Source organism: Colobus angolensis, unplaced genomic scaffold, assembly GCF_000951035.1.
Source record: "Colobus angolensis palliatus isolate OR3802 unplaced genomic scaffold, Cang.pa_1.0 Scaffold140, whole genome shotgun sequence".
Taxonomy (NCBI): Eukaryota; Metazoa; Chordata; class Mammalia; order Primates; family Cercopithecidae; genus Colobus; species Colobus angolensis.
In genome coordinates, this window is record NW_012114489.1 from 5,374,078 (window position 1) to 5,394,337 (window position 20,260).

Sequence of the window (20,260 nt, forward strand, 5' to 3'; positions counted from 1 at the left end):
TCCTCCTTTTCCAGCGGTAAGTCAAGGCCTCGGCGGTTTTGGATGACAACTGCAGCTAAAGAGTCAATCTGGGTCTGAAGGACTTATAGAGTTTGTGATATGTCTGCAAAGTTAGCAGAGAAGTCATTAGAGAAGCTACAGAAGGTCGTGACAGAGGTTGAAATGCCTGCTATTCCAGTTCTGAGAGCAATAGTGGAGGGAGAAAGTCCTAAACCAACAAGCAAGTGAATTAGTGGAATAACCCTTTTTTGTCCTGTCAGTGTCATGAGGAGAACAGGAAGCTCTTTGGTCTCATTTGCAAATTGAATTTTGGGAGTAAGGTAAACTAGTGTGCATGTGCTTGTCCAATTAGCAGGTAGACACATGTAGGTAGAAGATCCACAGAGGAAGAAGAGACCTTGTGCAAGGCAAAACTAGAAATACAAAATAAAAAGATGAGAAGGAGCACTAAAAGAAGTGTCTTGTACTCACACTCCTAGGGATCCAGGTAGGGCGACAGCCATCAGTGGTTGTTAATGGGGACTGATGGGGTAACTGCTTAGAGGAGCAAGTTCAATTTTCATGGTGTATGAGAAAATGTCTAGTGTTTACAAGCCACCTTTCACTGTTATTTACGGGGCTGGGCATAAGCAAACAAGAAGAGGGCCTGGGAGGAGAGTCTGACGAGCAAGGGGAAGGTAGCCAAGGATGGAGTGAAATACAGGGTAAGTGTCTTCCTAAGCAATAATAACTGCTAATGTTTTTAAGTTTGCCAGTATTGATAGAGGGCTTATCTGTAATACGGAGCTGGAAGGCCCCAATTGCTTCAGTGATGTGTGTAGTTGGGCTCTGGAGATGAAGAGTGAAGGAACATCGAGAAGGTGAAAGGTTACCCAGGGGAATTCCAGTGGGTCTTTGTCGAGCGATACATAAAGGAGTGGCCATAGGAATAGTAGTTTGTGTTGTGAGGGGTCCAAATATGGGGGGAGCAGAGTTGATATAAGGAGAAAGGTTTTTTAAGTAAGTGCAGAGAAGGGCGGCAGCTTGCTGATGAGAAATGTCTGGGGGGGGTCTTGCTGGACCTGTCCAGAAAGTAAAGAAGTTCTTCAAGAGGGTAAAGGTGAGGGTTGTTAAAGGAAGTTCGGAGGTGTAGGGAGACAGGAGATGTTGCCCAGTCTGTATGTAAGGTGGGGACAGCTGTGTAGGCGCAGGAAGAAAGGGAAATGCAAAGTCAGCAACTGTTTGCTAAGGAGGGATTAGAAACGGCAAGGAGAGAGTGAGAGAGATTGACGGTGTGGTGGAGACAGCTGGGGAGAGGTAGAGGGTGGCATAAGAATGGGAATGAGAATAAGAGTGAGTATAAAAGTAAACAACATAACTTCATCAGGGTGAAAGTACTGGAGGGTGCCCTGCCAGCAAAGATCATCAATCCACTCCAAGAGGGAGTCAAGAGTGGCGGTTTGGGGATAGCACCAGGAGATATCAGCTGTGATGACTTGGAGAAATAGTGTAAACCAGCAGTGTAAACAAGAGCAGGGCATTTATGAGTAGTTGAGAATGGTGAATCAGAGTATGACTAGACAGAAGACAGTAGGGATGACAAGTTTTGGGGGCTCAGTCCAGGTAGTGGGGGTGACTGCATAGAGCCCTGCTGTAAAAAAATAGGATAAGGATGAATAGACCTAATAGAATAAAGGAATGTATTAGGCTCATAAGGGTTATTACTGTTTTTCAGTGAGTTTAAGGAAAGTAGGGGAGAGTACTTGCGACATCCAGGAGGAAGAGGAGAGATCAGGTTGGCTGTCCGATGGACACAGCTCTATTCTGGAATGGTGAACCCAATGGGGAGGGTCCTGCAGGCGGTTTTGAGATGGGAAGGAGGGTGGCAATGAGATATGACTGTAGTCCAAGAATAGTCATGGTAGCAGATAATTTGGTTAAAATGTCTTGACCTAATAAATGAACTGGGCAGGTGGGGATAACTAAAAAAGAGTGCATAAAAGAATGTTGTCCAAGTTGGCACCAGAGTGGGGGAGTTTTAAGGGGTTTTGAAGCTTGGCTGTCAATACCCACAACAGTTATGGGGGCAAGGGAAGCAGGCCCTTGAAAAGAAGGTAATGTGGAGTGGGTAGCCCCTATATTGATTACACAGGGGATGGACTTACCCTCCACCATGAGAGTTACCCAAAGCTCGGCGCCTGTGATGGTCCAGGGAGCTTCCAAGGCGATCAGGCAGCATCAGTCTTCAGCTGCTAAGCTGAGCAGATCTGAGAAGGAGTCAGTCAGAGAGCCTTGGGCCAGAGATTTAGGGGTTCTAGGAGTGGCTACTGGGTGAACTGGGTGGTCTGATTTCCAGTGGGTCCCTGCACAAATGGGACACAGCTTGGGAGGAATCCCAGGCTGTGGCATTCTTGACCCAGTGGCCAGATTTCTGGCACTAGAAGCACGATCCTGAGGGAGGAGGTCCTGTAGGAGTGCCTGACCACTGTGGCTTAGGTGTTTTGAAGTACTTGTGTGCTGGAGGTGCGGCTGGGTTTTGTTTCACAGCAGAGGCAAGTAATTGTAAATCAGAAATGCATTCCGTCTGGCTGCCTCCTCTCTATTACTGTACACCTTGGAGGCGAGGTTGAATAATTCCTGTTGTGGGGTTCGAGGGCTGGATTCCAATTTTTGAAGCTTTTTTCTAATGTTAGGAGCTGACTGAGTGATAAAATGTGTATTGAGAATGAGACAGCCTTCTGACCCTTCAGGGTCTAGGTCTGTAAAGCATCTCAGGGTTGCTGCCAAATGAGCCATGAACTGGGCTGGATTTTTGTCTTTACCTTGGGTAATTTCTTTAAGTTTGTCATAATTAACAGCTTTGTAAGCTGCCTTTTTAAGCCCTTCAACCAGGCAGGAAACCATGTAATCTCACCTAGCTATATCTGGGGAATCTGCCTGATAGTTCCATTGGGGAGTCTCTCGGGGAACTGCTCTAATGACTTCCTGGAGTCTTCCAGCTTATGGGAAGCTGGCGGTTGTCAGCATGAGATTGGGCTAGAGAAAAAAGTCTTTCCCGTTCATCTGTGGAGAGGGTAGGAGTTGGGATGACATTTAAGTCACTCCAGGTTAAATTGTAGGACAGAGTTAGATATTGGAATTCCTATATATATTTAGTGGGGTCTGATGAGAAAGAGCCTAAACGCTGGCTGATTTGGGAAAGGTCTGATAGAGAAAAGGGCACATGTACCCTGACTATGCCTTTAGCTCCAGCCACCTCTCTAAGAGGAAATTGTTGGGCAAGTGGGGGAGAGCTAGTCACAGAACAAAACTGCAAGCCAGACTGGGTGTGAGGAGGTGAGGTGATAGAAGGAATATAGGGTGGAGGAGCGGAGGCTGAGGAAGAATTGGAGCCTGATTCAGTCTGGCAGGGAGTGACCTGAGGAGGAGAAGTCTGGGGAGGAGGGGAGATGTCAGATGGGTTGGTAGAAAAGGGAGATTGAAAAGACTCAGCGACACTTGGGGTTGGGACTGAGGGGACAGGCAGGAGGGAAAGGAGGAGGATTTGGGACCAGTCGCATTAGGAACAGAGACTAGGGAGGGAATGAAGAATGAAAAATGCCTGGACGTAAGGCACCTCAGACCATTTGCCCATTTTTTGACAAAAATTATCTAGGTCTTGTAGGATGGAGAAATCGAAAGTGCCATTTTTTACCATTTAGAGCCATTATCAAGTTTGTACTGGGGCCAAGCTGTGTTGCAGAAGAACATAAGAAGCTTAGGTTTTAGGTCAGGCAAGAGTTGAAGAGGTTTTAAGTTTCTGAGAACACAGGCTAAGGGAGAAAAAGGAGGAATGGAGGGTGGAAGGTTGCCCATAGTGAAGGACACAAGCCCAGAGAAAAGAGAGGGTAGAGACACAGAAGTAGGTGGTGATATTTGCCACCCAGAGGAGGTGGTGCTTGCCATCAAGGTGAAGGATCAAGGCAGGCGTCCCTGCAGTGATCAGACACCTCTGAAATGTGAGTGAATAATCAGGCAGGCATCCCCACAGCGATTAGACAGCAATGGAAGACTGTCTTCCTGAGTCCGTGACTGGCGCCAGAGTTTCGGGTTCACAGATAAAACGTGTCTCTTCTGTCTCTACCAGAAAAGAAAAGGAACTGAAATTAAGGGAAGGGAGAGGTTGAAGGGTGGTACAGAAATTGAGAGGAGAAAGAGGTTGAGGGATAGTGAGAGAGGTCGGAGAAGACAGTAAAAAGAGACCACTTCCCCGATTTAAAATCGGTGAGATGTTCCTTGGGCTGGTTGGTCTGAGGACCCGAGGTCATAGGTGGATCCTTCTCACAGAGCAAAGAACAGGAGGACAAGGGATTGATCTCCCAAGGGAGTTCCCCTGATCTGAATCATGGCACCAAAATGTCATGAGCGTCTGTGTGAAGAGACCACCAAGAGGCTCTTTGTGAGCAACAGGGCTGTTTATTCACCTGGGTGCAAGTGGACTGAGTCTAAGAAAGGAGTCAGGGAAGGGAGTTAGGGATGGGGCAGTTTTATAGAAATGGGGTAAGCAGTGGAAAGTTACAGTTAAAGCGGGTTTTTCTCTTGCGGGCAGGGGTGGGGGTCACAAGGTGCACGGTGGGGAGATCATAAGTCTCATTGTCCAGAAGAATGTCACGAGGTTGAAAGATTGATCAGTTGGGACAGGGCAGGAACAAATCATAATGGAATGTCGTAAGGTTGGTCAATCAGTTAAGACAGGAGCTGGCTGTTTCCCTTCTTTTGTACTTTTTGGTTGCCTCAGGCCATCTGGATGTACACGTGCAGGCTTGGGCTCAGAGGCCTGAAAATAATACAGTAAATGTGACAATTGAAGATGTATGAAAGTTGCTGTAAAAGCACAGAGAAGGAGAAAAATATTGTATATTGATGTTTCTCAAGCTTAACCCACATCAGAATTTCCTCAGGATTTTGTTAAAACACAAACCTCCAGCAATTCTGATACATTAATTTTGTTGTGTGGCTTGAGATTTTGCATTTCTATCATTTTTGCATGTGCTCATGCTACTTGTCTGTGGATCACAATGTGAGAATCCTTGATATCCACTAATGGGAGACATTTCTAATGAGATCAAATTTGAGCTGGGTCTTTCACAACATATAGACTTCTGAAGTATAATTTTAGTTGAAGGATATTTTAGACAAACATCTTTGGGCCAGGAAATAGTAGGTATGAGGAGTAAGGAGAAGAAACACCTCAGAGAGATCCGATTTGACAACTGAGGACTGAGTATATGTTTACAAGTGAGACAGTGAGTAACGACATTCCAAGAAGAAGAAAAATATATGCAGACCAGGGGAAGAGGAAGGGAGCTTGTTTCATTCAAAGAACTTCTAGTACCACAGTCTTTTATAAGGGCATGGCAGAGGTGATGAGTGCCTGAATGAGAGAAGTCTGTGAAGTCAAAACCTGAGGTTGCAGTAATGAAGATGGAGAAAGAATAAAGGTATATGACAACTAGAGTGTAGAATCTCAAGGAATTCATGACCAATTAAATTAGAAAGAATGAAAAAGTGAGGTTCAGAAAGGAATCTACGATTATTCATGGATATTTTAATATGATGGTTTGTAAATATTAGGTCTTGTCAGAGAAAATACAAGGAAAAACTAGTCTTTAAATTTAAGTGTGTGTGGCAGGTCTGGGAGGTTGGGGGGATGGAGTTTGGGTAGGAAACTCTAATTTGCAGAGGTTAAAACTGTCTACTGATAATGGCGAATTGGGTTATATACACCATCTCTGTTAAAGAGGGAACTTTAAAAAGCTTTAAAACATCAAAGAGGCAACAAGACAGTGAAGAATTATCAGGCTCAGATTTATGAGTTGGGAAACCCCAATAAAATAAGCCCACTATGTTGGGACATTTGTGCTCTGGCATTATTTGCTCATGCTTAAGTGACCATCTGAGAATCCATATCGCACTTTAGATAGCTATAGGGAGATAAAGGGACAATGTAAGCCTGGGACCTTCTGGAGATCCTGGTAAATGGTTATTTTTTTCTGTTTTGTGATTGTTTATATTGTGGCTGATTGGGAGTTTTTAGAGACTAAGAAGAAAAAGCCAATGGAGAAAAAATGATTGAAGATAGAAAAAACGAAAGAAAAAGTGTCTTTGAAGAATTTTTTAAAAATATGTTTAAACCTCAAAGTATCTGATTGTGTTTTTATTATCTTGTCATTTAAAAAGAATATTTTCTATCAGTTTGCTTTTTGGCACCCTAATGGAGCATGTCACATGTCACCTCAGGTGCACTCACTTGACCTTGGTTGGTACCACTGTTATGTATTAAGAACGTGTCTTAGATCTCCAAGCATCCTTGCCATTGGACTTCTTTTCTGTTCGCCCAAGGCATCATTTGCACCTTTTTCTAACTACCTGATATAATTTACTACACCGTGGACACCATTTGTTTCTCCAGTTCTCACCCTAAATTGTGAACCCAAAAGTAAAAAGTTATGCCTTATTTTTCCTTATAAAACAATACCTGGAAAAAAGTACATGTTCTATAAATGAGATCTGAGGTATACAGCAAATAGGAACGTAGGAAATGGAATTCGCTTAATAGACACTTTTACCAAAGAGTTATAAAATGATATTTTGAATAATAAGAAACTAATATTTTGCCTAGAGTTCTATCTGCAGTAATACAATCTAGTTGGTATATACAACGACAACATTTTATCCAACATATATTTTTAGTTACTTCTAGATGGTGATTAGGTTACTTTTTGCATTATATATTTTTTTCAGACACTTCCAAAATTACTACTACATAACTACACACACATAGATCCACACATATATGCACACACATAACTTTATATATATATGCTACTACTTGAGATAATCTATAGTATAGTAATGTATTACTATAAGTATGTATATAATACATCATGTATATACAACTTACACAATGAATTTAGAAGAAGTACCTGAAAATTTAGTATATCTGTATTTAAAAAAAATCACAAAAGGAAACTTTTTTGCTTCTCTTCATACAATTTTTAATAGTTTCCTTTCTTTAAACTTAAAAAGAAATGCTGACTATTTTTCCAAATGGAATTCTATATTACTTTTAGATTACAATCTCTCTCTTAGCCTGTTTGAGTCTCATCAGAAAGCAGTCAGAGAGAACCAAGCTACAGTTGACATACCATAGCAGTTAGCCATTTTATATGTTTTTAATTACTGTCCTTTTTAAAATGACTGTGCAGGCAAACCTCATTTTGTAGAGAATACCATGTTCTACCATTCATATATACTGATTACAATGATGGTGATAATGCAAAATGAGGAGGAGGAAAAAGAGAAGGAAGAACAAAAGAAGAATGAAATCTTTCACAGTTATCAGGCTATTTTTAAGCCACAAATATCTTTACCAAAATTATTGTCCACAAAAATTAAACCATCTGTGAATTGCATCTACAACAAAGGTGTAAAGAGGGCTACTTTTGGACTTTAAAGCGTCAAGACCTAATTCTAAGCTTCATCAGTTTCCACAGCCAAATGTGTATTTCTTATACCCCAGTAGCATCATTAAAACACAGAATATCTGTTCGTATTTGTGAAAATTAGACAATCCACTTCAAGATTACATAGCACAGAGTAAGCACTCAGAAATTAGGACCTCTTCTTATCACTGGCTTCATTCTCCTTTAAGTAATATCCTTCTCTTTACGGTGCTACTCTCAACACTGACGGTGCTTAAGCATTTTGATTTCATCACTTCATTTGGATGTCCATTTAAGCAAAGCTAAAACACAGTGATCATTTCTTTAAGCTTGTAGCTATGTGAACTTTGATGACATAATTGTTTCTTGATGAATATAAGTAAACTTTGATGCTGAGAATGGGTCATGTTTATTTCCTAATGGAACAAAATATAATGTTCATTTGATAACATGTTTTCTCTGACTGCCATTATTTTTCCTTCATTGGTTCTATAAACAGTGGAATTTAGCATCAACAATTAGATGATAGGTGACAATAATACCACCCCTGTACAAATCTAAAGCAAATGCAGAAAATGGTATCATACAAGAAGTACATTAACTAAACTGCTTGCAGAAGTGAATAATCAAGAAATACGATGTAAGGAGGGTTCAACACCAATTCTTACTATTATTATACTATGTGAAATAAATTACTTTCAAGGCACCATTGTTACTTCCCTGCTGTATGGGAAAGTATTTGTTTTACTTAACAATCAGTATTCACTAAATCTGGAACCAAAAAAATGGGCCTTCCATGGCCCATTTATATTTGTTCATTATCTATACTCTGCACTCTATAGATAAAATCCTAAGTATGTTCTACAACATTTTAATTCACTTACAGAAAAAAATAATATCCTCTGGTCACTTTAGTGTCAAAAGCATCCCTCGTGTCATTGACTAAAATTTCTAGTTGCTTAATAACGATAAAACTCAAATATTTATTTAAAAGTATAGCTTCTCTGTCTATTCTGTAACTCAGCAACTCCACCCCTACATACATACCTAGGAAAAATGAATGTGTATTTTCACCAGGATATATATACCACAATGTGCACAGACACTTTATACAAAGTAGTCCCAAACAGGATATAATGCAAATTCCAAGCAACAATAGAATAGATAAATATTCATATGAGTAGCCTATTCATGCAGTAGAATACTAGGCACAAGCAGCAAAATGTAAACTGACTCTACAAACAACTTCAAAGATACTACTCTCAGAAAAGCTGGACACAAAAGAATATATAAGTCCAGTTTAAAAAAGCCATTTAAAAATACTTTCTTAGCAAAATATATATTTAACATATATAAGAGAACATTTGCAATGCCTTTGGGACCACAAATATACACATTCCCAATTATATCACCCTGCTTCCTTCTAGGAACACACACACACACACACACACACACACACCAAAAATTCAGTGATAATATTCGTTTGTTTATCTAGGTAATATCATTGTATTTATATACTGTGAGTCCTTTAAAACATGATACAAATAAATAGTGCAAAACTAATAAATAGGAGGGTAGCTGGCAAAATTACCGAACAGGAACCACTCCAGTCTGCAGCTCCCAGCGAGATCAACGCAGAAGGTGGGTGATTTCTGCATTTCCAACTGAGGTACACAGCTCATCTCACTGGGACTGGTTAGACAGTGGGTGCAGCCAATGGAGGGTGAGCCAAAGCAAAGAGGGGTGTTGCCTCATCCAGGAAGCACAAGGGGTCGGGGAACTCCCTCCCATAGCCAAAGGAAACCATGAGGGACTGTGCCATGAGGAATGGTGCATTCTGGCCCAGCTACTACACTTTTCCCACAGTATTCACAACCTACAGACCAGGAGATTCCCTCAGGTGCCTATGCCACCAGGGCATTGGGTTTCAAGCACAAAACTGGGCGGCCATTTGGGCAGACACTGAGCTAGCTGCGGGAGTCTTTTTTTTTTTTTTTTTTCCACACCCCAGTGGCACCTAGAACATCAGTGAGACAGAACAGTTTACTCCCCTGGAAAGGGGGCTGAAGCCAGGCAGCCAGGTGGTCTAGCTCAGTGAATCCCATCCCCATAGAGCCCAGCAAGCTAAGATCCACTGGCTTGAAATTCTTGCTGCCAGCACAGCAGTCTGAAGTCAACCCGGGATGCTAGAGCTTGGTGGGGGTAGAGGCATCTGCCATTACTGAGGCTTGAGTAGGCAGTTTTTCCCTCACACTGTAAACAAAGTCACCAGGAAGTTCGGACTGGACAGACCCCACCACAGCTCGGCAGAGCCACTGTAGCCAGACTGCCTCTCTAGATTCCTCCTCTCTGGGCAGGGCATCTCTGAAGGAAAGGCAGCAGCCCCAGTCAGGGGCTTATAGATAAAACTCCCATCTCTCAGGGACAGAGCACATGAGGGAAGGGGCAGCTGTGGGCACAGCTTCAGTAGACTTAAACATTCCTGCCTGCTGGGTCTGAAGAGAGCAGTCGATCTCCCAGCACAGTGCTTGAGCTCTGCCAAGGGACAGAATGCCTCCTCAAGTGGGTCCCTAACCTCCGTGCCTCCTGACTGGGAGACACCTCCCACCAGGGGTCGAAAGATACCTCACACAGGAGAGCTTCGGTTGGCATCTGGCAGGTGCCCCTTTGGGACAAAGCTTCCAGAGGAAAGAACAGGCAGCAATATTTGCTGTTCTGCAGGCTCTGCTGGTGATACCCAGGCAAACAGGGTCTGGAGTGGAGCTCCAGCAAACTCCAGCAGACCTGTAGCAGAGGGACCTGACTCTCAGAAAGAAAACTAACATACAGAAAGGAATAGCATCAACATCAACAAAAAGAATGTCCACACAGAAACCCCATCCACAGGTCACCAACATCAAAGACCAAAGCTAGATAAATCCATGAAGATGAGAAAAAAATCACGCAAAAGGCTGAAAATTCCAAAAACCAGAACACCTCTTCTCCTCCAAAGGATCACAATTCCTCACCAGCAAAGGAAAAAAACTGGACAGTGAATGAGTTTGATGAATTCACAGAAGTAGTCTTAAGAAGGTGGGTAATAACAAACTCCTCCGAGCAAAAGGAGCATGTTCTAACCCATGCAAGGAAGCTAAGAACCTTGAAAAAAGATTAGAGAAATTGCTAACTAGAATAACCACACAGAAGTGGCTCTCTAAACTTCACTTTTCTAAACTGAATAACTACACAGTTTAGAGAAGAACATAAATGACCTGATGGAGCTGAAAAACAGCATGAGAACTTTGTGAAGCATACACAAGTATCAATAGCCAAGTTGATCAAGCAAAAGAGAGGATATCAGATATTGAAGATCAACTTAATGAAATAAAGTGTGAAGACAAGATTGGAGATGAAAGAATGCAAAGGAACGAAACAAAGCCTCCAAGAAATATAGGACTATGTGAAAAGACCAAACCTACATTTGATTGGTATACCTGAAAGTGACAGGGAGAATGGAGCCAAGTTGGAAAACGCTCTTCAGTATATTATCTGGGAGAATTTCCCCAACCTAGCAAGACAGGCCAACATTCAAATTCAGGAAATACAGAGAACACAAAGATACTCCTCGAGAAGAGCAACCCCAAGACACATAATCATCAGATTCACCAATGTTGAAATAAAGGAAAACATGTTAAGGGCAACCAGAGAGAAAGGCTGGGTTACCTACAAAGGGAAGCCCATCAGACTAACAGTGGATCTGTCTGCAGAAACCCTACAAGCCAGAAGAGAGTGGGGGCCAATATTCAACATTCTTAAAGAAAAGACTTCAACCCAGAATTTCATATCCTGGCAAACTAAGCTTCATAAGCGAAGGAGAAATAAAATCCTTTACAGACAAAAGCAAATGCTGAGAGATTTTGTCACCACCAGGCCTGCCTTACAAGAGTTCCTGAAGGAAGCACTAAATATGGAATGGAAAAACAGTTAACAGACACTACAAAAACATACCAAATTGTAAAGAACATCAACACTATGAGGAAACTGCATCACCTAATGGGAAAAATAACCAGCTAGCATCATAATGACAGGATCAAATTCACACATTACAATATTAACCTTAAATGTAAATAGGCTAAATGCCCCAATTAAAAGACACAGACTGGCAAATTGGATAAAGAGTCAAGATCTAATGATGTGCTGTGTTCAGGAGACACATCTCACATGCAGTGACACACATAGGATCAAAATAAAGGGATGGAGGAAGATTTACCAAGCAAATGGAAAGGAAAAAAAAAAGCAGGAGATGCAATCCTAGTCTCTGATAAAACAGACTTTAAACCAACAAACATCAAAAAAGACAAGGCCATTACATAATGGTAAAGGGATCAATGCAACAAGAAGAGCTAACTATCATATATATATATACACATCCAACACAGGAACACCCAGATTCACAAAGCAAGTTATTAGAGACCTACAAAGAGACTTAGAATCCCACACAATAATAGTGGGAGACTTTAGCACCCCACTGTCAATATTAGAAACTAGACCAACAAGACAGAAAATTAACAAGGATATTCAGGACTTGAACTCAGCTCTAGACCAAGTGGACCTAATAGACATCCACAGAACTCTCCAAACCAAATCAGCAGAATATACATTCTCAGCTCCACGTCAGAGTTATTCTAAAATTGACCACATAATTGGAAGTAAAGCATTCCTCAGCAAATGCAAAAGAATGGAAATCATAACAAACTGTCTCTCAGACCACAGTGCAATCAACTTAGAACTAACGATTAAGAAACTCACTCAAAACTGCACAACTACATGGAAACTGAACAACCTGCTCCTGTATGACTACTGGGTAAATAACAAAATTAAGGCAGAAATAAATAAGTTCTTTGAAACCAATGAGAACAAGGACACAACATACCAGAATCTCTGGGACACAACTAAAGCAGTGTTTAGAGGGAAATTTATAGCACCAAATGCCCACATTAGAAAGTGGGAAAGATCTAAAATCAACACTCTAACATCACAATTAAAAGAATTAGAGAAGCAAGAGCAAACAAATTCAAAAGCTAGCAGAAAACAAGAAATAACTAAGATCAGAGCAGAACTGAAGGAGATAGAGGCACGAAAAACCCTTCCAAAAATCAATGAATTCAGGAGCTGACTTTTTAAAAAGATTAACAAAACAGACCACTAGCCAGACTAATAAAGAAAAGAGAGAAGAATCAAATAAACACAATAAAAAATGATAAAAAGGAGATCACCATTGATCCCATAGAAATACAAACTACCATCAGAGAATACTGTAAACAACTCTACAAAAATAAACTAGAAAATCTAGAAGAAATTGATAAATTCTTGGACACATACACCCTCCCAAGACTAAACGAGGAAGAAGTAGAATCCCTGAATAGACCAATAACAAGTTCTGAAATCGAGGCAGTAATTAATAGCCCACAAACCAAAAAAAGAGAAAAAGAAAAGAAAAAAAAAGCCCAAGACCAGACGGATTCACAGCCAAATTCTACCAGGGTTACAAACAGCAGGTGGTACCATTCCTTCTGAAACTATTCCAAACGATAGAAAAAGAGGGACTCCTCCCTAACTCATATTATGAGGCCAGCATTATTCTGATACCCAAACCTGGCAGAGACACAACAAAAAAAGAAAATTTCAGGCTAATATCCCTAATGAACATCAATGCGAAAATCCTCAATAAAATACTGGCAAAATGAATCCAGCAGCACATCAAAAAGCTTATCCATCACAATCAAGTTGGCTTCATCCCTGGGATGCAAAGCTGGTTCAACATATGCAAATCAATAAATGTAATCCATCACATAAACAGAAGCAATGACAAAAACCACATGATTATCTCAATAGATGCAGAAAAGGCCTTCAAAAAAATTCAATACCCATTCATGCTAAAGACTCTCAAAAACTAGGTATTGATGGAATGTATCTCAAAATAATAAGAACTATTTATGAAAAACCCACAGCCAATATCATACTGAATGGGCAAATGCTGGAAGCATTCCCTTTGAAAACCAGCACAAGACAAGGATGCCCTCTCTCACCACTCCTATTCAACATACTATTGGAAGTTCTGACCAGGGCAATCAGGCAAGAGAAATAAAGAGTATTCAAACAGGAAGAGAGGAAGTCAAATGTCTCCGTTTGAAGAAGACATGATTGTATGTTTATAAAATCCCATCTTCCCAGCCCAAAAGCTCCTTAAGCTAATAAGCAACTTCAACAAAGTCTCAGGATACAAAATCAATGTGCAAAAATCACAAGCTTTCCTATACAGCAATAATAGATCAACAGAGAGCCAAATCATGAATGAACTTCCATTCACAATTGCTTCAAAGACAATAAAATACCTAGGAATCCAACTTACAAGGGATGTAAAGGACCTCTTCAAGGAGAACTACAAACCACTGCTCAATGAAATAAAAGAGGACACAAACAAATGGAAGAACATTCCATGCTCATGGATAGGAAGAATCAATATTGTGAAAATGGCCATACTGCCCAAGGTAATTTATAGATTCAATGCCATCCCCATTAAGCTACCAATGACTTTCTTCACAGAATTGGAAGAAACTACTTTAAAGTTCATATGGAACCAAAAAAGAACCTGCATTGCCAAGACAACCCTAAGCCGAAAGAACAAAGCTGGAGGCATCACGCTACCTGACTTGAAACTATATTACAAGACTACAGTAACTAAAACAGTATGGTACTGGTACTAAAACAGATATAGAGACCAATGGAACAGAACAGAGGCCTCAGAAATAACGCCACACATCTACAATCATCTGATCTTTGACAAATCTGACAAAAGCAATGTGAAAGGATTCCCTATTTAATAAATGGGGTTGGGAGAGCTGGCTAGCCATATACAGAAAACTGAAACTGTACCCCTTCCTTACAGCTTATACAAAAATTAACTCAAGATGGATTAGAGACTTAAACATAAGGCCTAAAATCGTAAAAGCCCTAGAAGAAAACCTAGGCAATACCATTCAGGACATAGGCATGAGCCTATGAGCCAAAGACTTCATGAGTAAAACAGCAAAAGCAATGGCAACAAATGCCAAAATTGACAAATTTCGTCTAATTAAACTAAAGAGCTTCTGCACAGCAAAAGAAACTATCATCAGAGTGAACAGGCAACCTACAGAATAGGAGAAACTGTCTGCATTCTATCCATCTGACAAAGGCTAATATCCAGAATCTACAAGGAACTTAAACAAATTTACAAGAAAAAAACAACCCCATCAAAAAATGGGTGAAGGATATGAACAGACACTTCTCAGAAGAAAATATTTATGCGGCCAACATATAAAAAACGCTCATCATCACTAGTCACTAGGGAAATGCAAATCAAAACCCACAATGAGATACCATCTCACACCAGTTAGAATGGCGATCATTAAAAAGTCAGGAAACAACAGGTGATGGAGAGGATGTGGAGAAATAATAACACTTTTACACTGTTAGTGGGACTGTAAATTAGTTCAACCATTGTGGAAGACAGTGTGGCGATTCTCAAGGATCTAGAACCAGAAATACTATTTGACCCAGCAATCCCATTACTGGGTATATACCTAAAGGATTATAAATCATTCTACTATAAAGACACATGCACACATATATTTATTGCAGCACTGTTCACAATAGCAAAGACTTGGAACCAACCCAAATGCCCATCGATGATAGACTGGATAAAGAAAGTGTGGCACATATATACCATGGAATACTATGCAGCCATAAAAAAGAATGAGTTCATTTTCTTTGCAGGGACATGGATGAAGTTGGAAACCATAATTCTCAGCAAACTAACACAGGAACAGAAAACCAAACACCACAAGTTCTCACTCATAAGTGGGAGGTGAACAATGAGAACACATGGGCACAGGGAGGGGAACATCACACAGTGGGACCAGTCAGGGGTTGGGGGGCTAGGGGAGGGATAGCATTAGGAGAAATATCTAATGTAGATGACGGGCTGATGGGTGCAGCAAACCACCATGGCACCTATATACCTATGTAACAAACCTACACATCCTGCACATGTATCCCAGAACTTAAAGTATAATAATAAAAAAATCTAAAAATAAATAAAAATATTACACTTTACTAAATAAAAAAATGCCCCAGTGTTCATTTTGCTACGAAACCAGAGTCCACTTAAGAAGAGAGAGATTAGAGAACAGGCAGATCAAATTGTTCTCTCAAGAAATTAGAAGTGTGTGAGTGTGTGTGCGCACACCTGTGCACATGCGCTTGTGGTGATTACTATTCACTATTTCTTTGGTTCACCTTGTATTTTCCAAGCTCAAACCCCGTATTCATGTTTTTCCTAGTTTAGGATGTCTTTTCCCTACACTTACCTGTCTTTGAAAACCCACATAAAGAGTCATCCCTGTGTGAAAGTTTCCTGGGGGCTTTTTGTTTGTTCCAAGCTCTAGTACCTGCAGCAAGTAGGTATTCAAAATTGTTTGCATAATAAATAAGAGAAACATCCCAGGTAGGAGTAATCATGCTCTTCCTTTTGGTTCCTCGTTAGATATTACAAATATACTTGTTCCAATTAGTGGCATACTTATTGTAGCCGAAATTAAACTATTTGAAGAAACAAGGTCCACTTTTGATGTATGTTTGATATTTATTTGATATTTTAATAAAGAAATTATCTTCCCAAGTCTGATTTTTATTTAAGTGATGACATGTGTTCTTTTTAAAAACTTACCTGTCCGTAGAACAAAGAGCTATACATCAATAATCTCTAAAGTCCTTGGTTGTAATAAGGAACAAAAGATCATATAACTTTAAAGGGACTGGAGCAGTGTCTGTTGCTCTTATTTTTGTGGTTTTCCTATTCTAGCTATAATATTCCAAGATCTGTTATTGATTGTCTAAATTACACATTTTTGTATTTTACTTTCAAGGTCAGCATGTATTAGACATGATGGAATAATAGAACTAGCTTAGAAAAAGACCTGTCTAGTTCAAATTCCACTTGAGCCACTCACTAGCAATATGACTTTGGGCAAGATGCTCAACTACACTGAACCTCTGTGCCCAATTGATAAAAATGAAGCATTGATAATTACTTTTAAGGGGATTAAATATTACACACACACACATATATATATTATTTATATATATATATACACACACACACACACATACATACATATCACATAGAAATGTGCTAAGCACTTAGATTTTTAATTACAGGTAACTGATTGTAACTAATTATATTATTTAAATGTATAAATATATTCCATCTTTAACAGCAAAGGACATGTTAACACAGATATATAAAATAGAATAGATTTTAATTTCCTAATTATAAAACCCAGGAGATTGATTAAGTAACTTATATATACTGATACAATACAACCATACTCAATTATTAAAAATGTAGGTTTAGCAATATATTTTATAACATGGAAATTTGAACAATGGATCACTGACACAAAAAACTTACAATGTAGGAATTATAATAATGATTCTAATTTTTAAATTTTATATGCTTTTATACATATCTGTATTTATCTTTGTGTGTGTATATATGATTGGATATATATGGATTTGTATATATACCCATATTATGGAGGATATATATATAATCAATAGCAACAGGAGGCAGCCAGATGCCTAGACAGATAGGGGTGGGTACCAGGTGAAACCCCTTCTCAAAGCTGAAGACAGTTTAAAGCCTGAAAGCCAAGCTGCAAGCTAAATCCTTGTACTGGATTCTATACCTGCCCTTTCCTAATTGGTTTTCTAAACTGTCATACTCACCACTGAGTGGGGTCTTCACTTTAACCTTTTTTGCATACTCACAAACCAATCAGCATGCACACCCCATCCTGTGCCTATAAAGACCCCAGACTCAGTTGGTAGAGGGAAGACGGCCTGACTCTGAGGAGACAATGAGACTTTGGGGAAGATGACCTGCCCTTCTTCTTGTCCCCTCTTCAGCTCCCTCTCTGGTGAGAACTGTTATCATTACTCAATAAAATTCTCCACCTTCACCATCAAAAAAAAAAACCTAACAGATAACCAGATCCATGTAGTTATCCAAACAGAACACAGCTGTATAAACATCACTCAGATAGAGAATGAAACACTGTTAGATTTCCAGAATAAAGGAGGTAAATCCTTTTTGCTACCTCCCATCCTTATGCTTTTCCTTTTTCTCATAATTAACCACTACTCAGACTTCTAACACTATAAACTGATTTTGCTTGTTCTAAAGGAAAGGAATTAACAGAATAACAGGACTGTAACTATCTTTTCTGGACTTCTTTGTAAAAGTACTAATGACATTGATGATAACTCCTTGTAAACAAGAATAGTCACTGTTTTACCAAAGCGTAACTTGTCTGTCTAGGTTGTTTAAATAAACCTGGAAAGGCAGACTTCAGGAGTGGATGTGTGAGGATCCAGTTGGATGCAACTCCCTGTGAAACAATTATTTAACCAGTGAATATTGCATTTTAAAAACATTTAAAGTCTCTGGAAATTAATCTAAGGGCATATAGAAAATGAAGAAACCATATTCAATGAAATTTGAATCTTGGAAAGGACAGCAAGAGTCTGTGCTGTCTGAGCTAAGATGTGCTCTCCTGCACTCTCCTCCCAGCTCCCTACTACAAAATCTCTACTGCAGAAGGTGTGGCCAAGAATACAACACTCCTTCTCTGCCCAGCATCCAAAGTAGGGCTCCAATTTCACTGTAGAAGGAAAGGATGCCTAGGATTTTCACTCACCCACTTCTCTACAAGCTCCCTGTTGAAGAAGTTCCATTCCAGGCAAGCACAGTCAAGATAACTGGAGTGTATTTCCTTCACCCAGACCCCACTTTAGGACATCAGCTCTGCCTCAAGAGCAAGAAACTGCTGATCCTGGACCCTGATAATTTCCTTCTCACTGTCTGGCTTTTGGGGCAGATGCTGTGTGATGGGAAAGGAAAATCAAGAGGACTAGGTGCTACCACCTTCCCCAACCAGTGCCCACTCATAGACCAGAAGTATCACTCTGGGAAATGTAGGTTTATATTCTCCGCCTGAGCTAAGATGTAGTAGTGGTAAAGTTTTGCCTTGGGGAAAAGCAGGCTGTGAGGATTAGTATCTTAACAGCTCTGCCTGAGAATACTGCTTTTACTTGGGACAGAATTCGGAAAGTTCATGCTTAAGGGCTTCGAAAACTGGCAATATTGGTGGTGACTTATTAAGAAGGGACTGGTGGCCTTATGGAAGTAGTAGCAACAAGGGAGATAGAAGAGTAGCCAGAAATTTAACAGAAAGAACCAGAAAAAGAGATGGCAATGAAGGGCCCCTTTTGGGATCACACTTATCCCAGGGGGTCCAGAAGGTTATTTGCGTACAGTAGGCTTCATCTACTCAGAAGTTATTAGAGTAGTATGTTGAGGAGAACGTGTTCCAAATCACAAGTGGATCCATCGGCAAAGGGCAGACAGCATTAATGGCTCAAGGTACTAAGCATAATCTCTGATGAATCACTGGCTGAATAATAAGTTATGTTGACACCGGGTGACTCTAGTGAAGCCGGGCTTAAAATTAAAATCACACTCAGTCTGTTCTTTCCAATAGTAAAAGAAAACATAAAACTTTGAACTTAGAACCATGAAAGCAGTCTAGAAGCCACAAACAGATCCAAAGTTAAAGGTTGAACATATTTCTGCTTCAGGGGCTTAAATGCACCCTTTGACCAATAAGTGTCTTATGCTGACCAAGGGAGGACCCCTAGGAAGCCAGGCTAAAAGATAAAAACATAGAGAAAGTCTGAGCAAGGATATCAGAAGCTGCACACTGCAGTGGAAACAGACCTCAGAAAATTATTCCAATCAAGTCACCAAACAAACACCAAGAAGTCTGTGTGGGGATCAGTATACAGATTTGCTAAATTATATTGCCTTATATGCCCAGTTTTTATTTTTATTTTTATTTTTTTTTTAATTATACTTTAAGTTCTAGGGTACATGTGCATAACGTGCAGGTTTGTTACATATGTATACTTGTGCCATGTTGGTGTGCTGCACCCATCAACTCGTCAGCACCCATCAATTCATCATTTATATCAGGTATAACTCCCCAATGTAATCCCTCCCCTCTCCCCCCTCCCCATGATAGGCCCCAGTGTGTGATGTTCCCCTTCCCGAGTCGAAGTGACCTCATTGTTCAGTTCCCACCTATGAGTGAGAACATGCGGTGTTTGGTTTTCTCTTCTTGTGATAGTTTGCTAAGAATGATGGTTTCCAGCTGCATCCATGTCCCTACTGGAATCAACCCAAATGTCCACCTGTGACAGACTGGATTAAGAAAATGTGGCACATATACACCATGGAATACTATGCAGCCATAAAAAAAATATATGCCCAGTTTTTAACAATGAGACATGAAAAGGAACAGGAAAGTGACACATACACAGGATGAAAGGCAAGCAATAGAAGCTGTCTTTGAGGGAAAGCACATGTTGACACAGAAGAAAAAGAATTCAAAACAGCTATTGTAAATATGTTCAAGGAACTAAAAAAAAAATAAAATCACGTTTAAAGAATAAGAGGAACACTCATTAAACATCCCCAGTTCCCACCTCCACCCCTGACTACCCTTCCCAGCCTCTGGTAACCCTCCTTCTACTCTTTTATCTCCATGAGTTTAATTGTTTTAATTTTCAGCTCCCACAAATAAGTGAGAACATGTGAAGTTTGTCTTTCTGTGCCTGGCTTATTTCACTTGAAATAATGGCCTCTGATAACGACA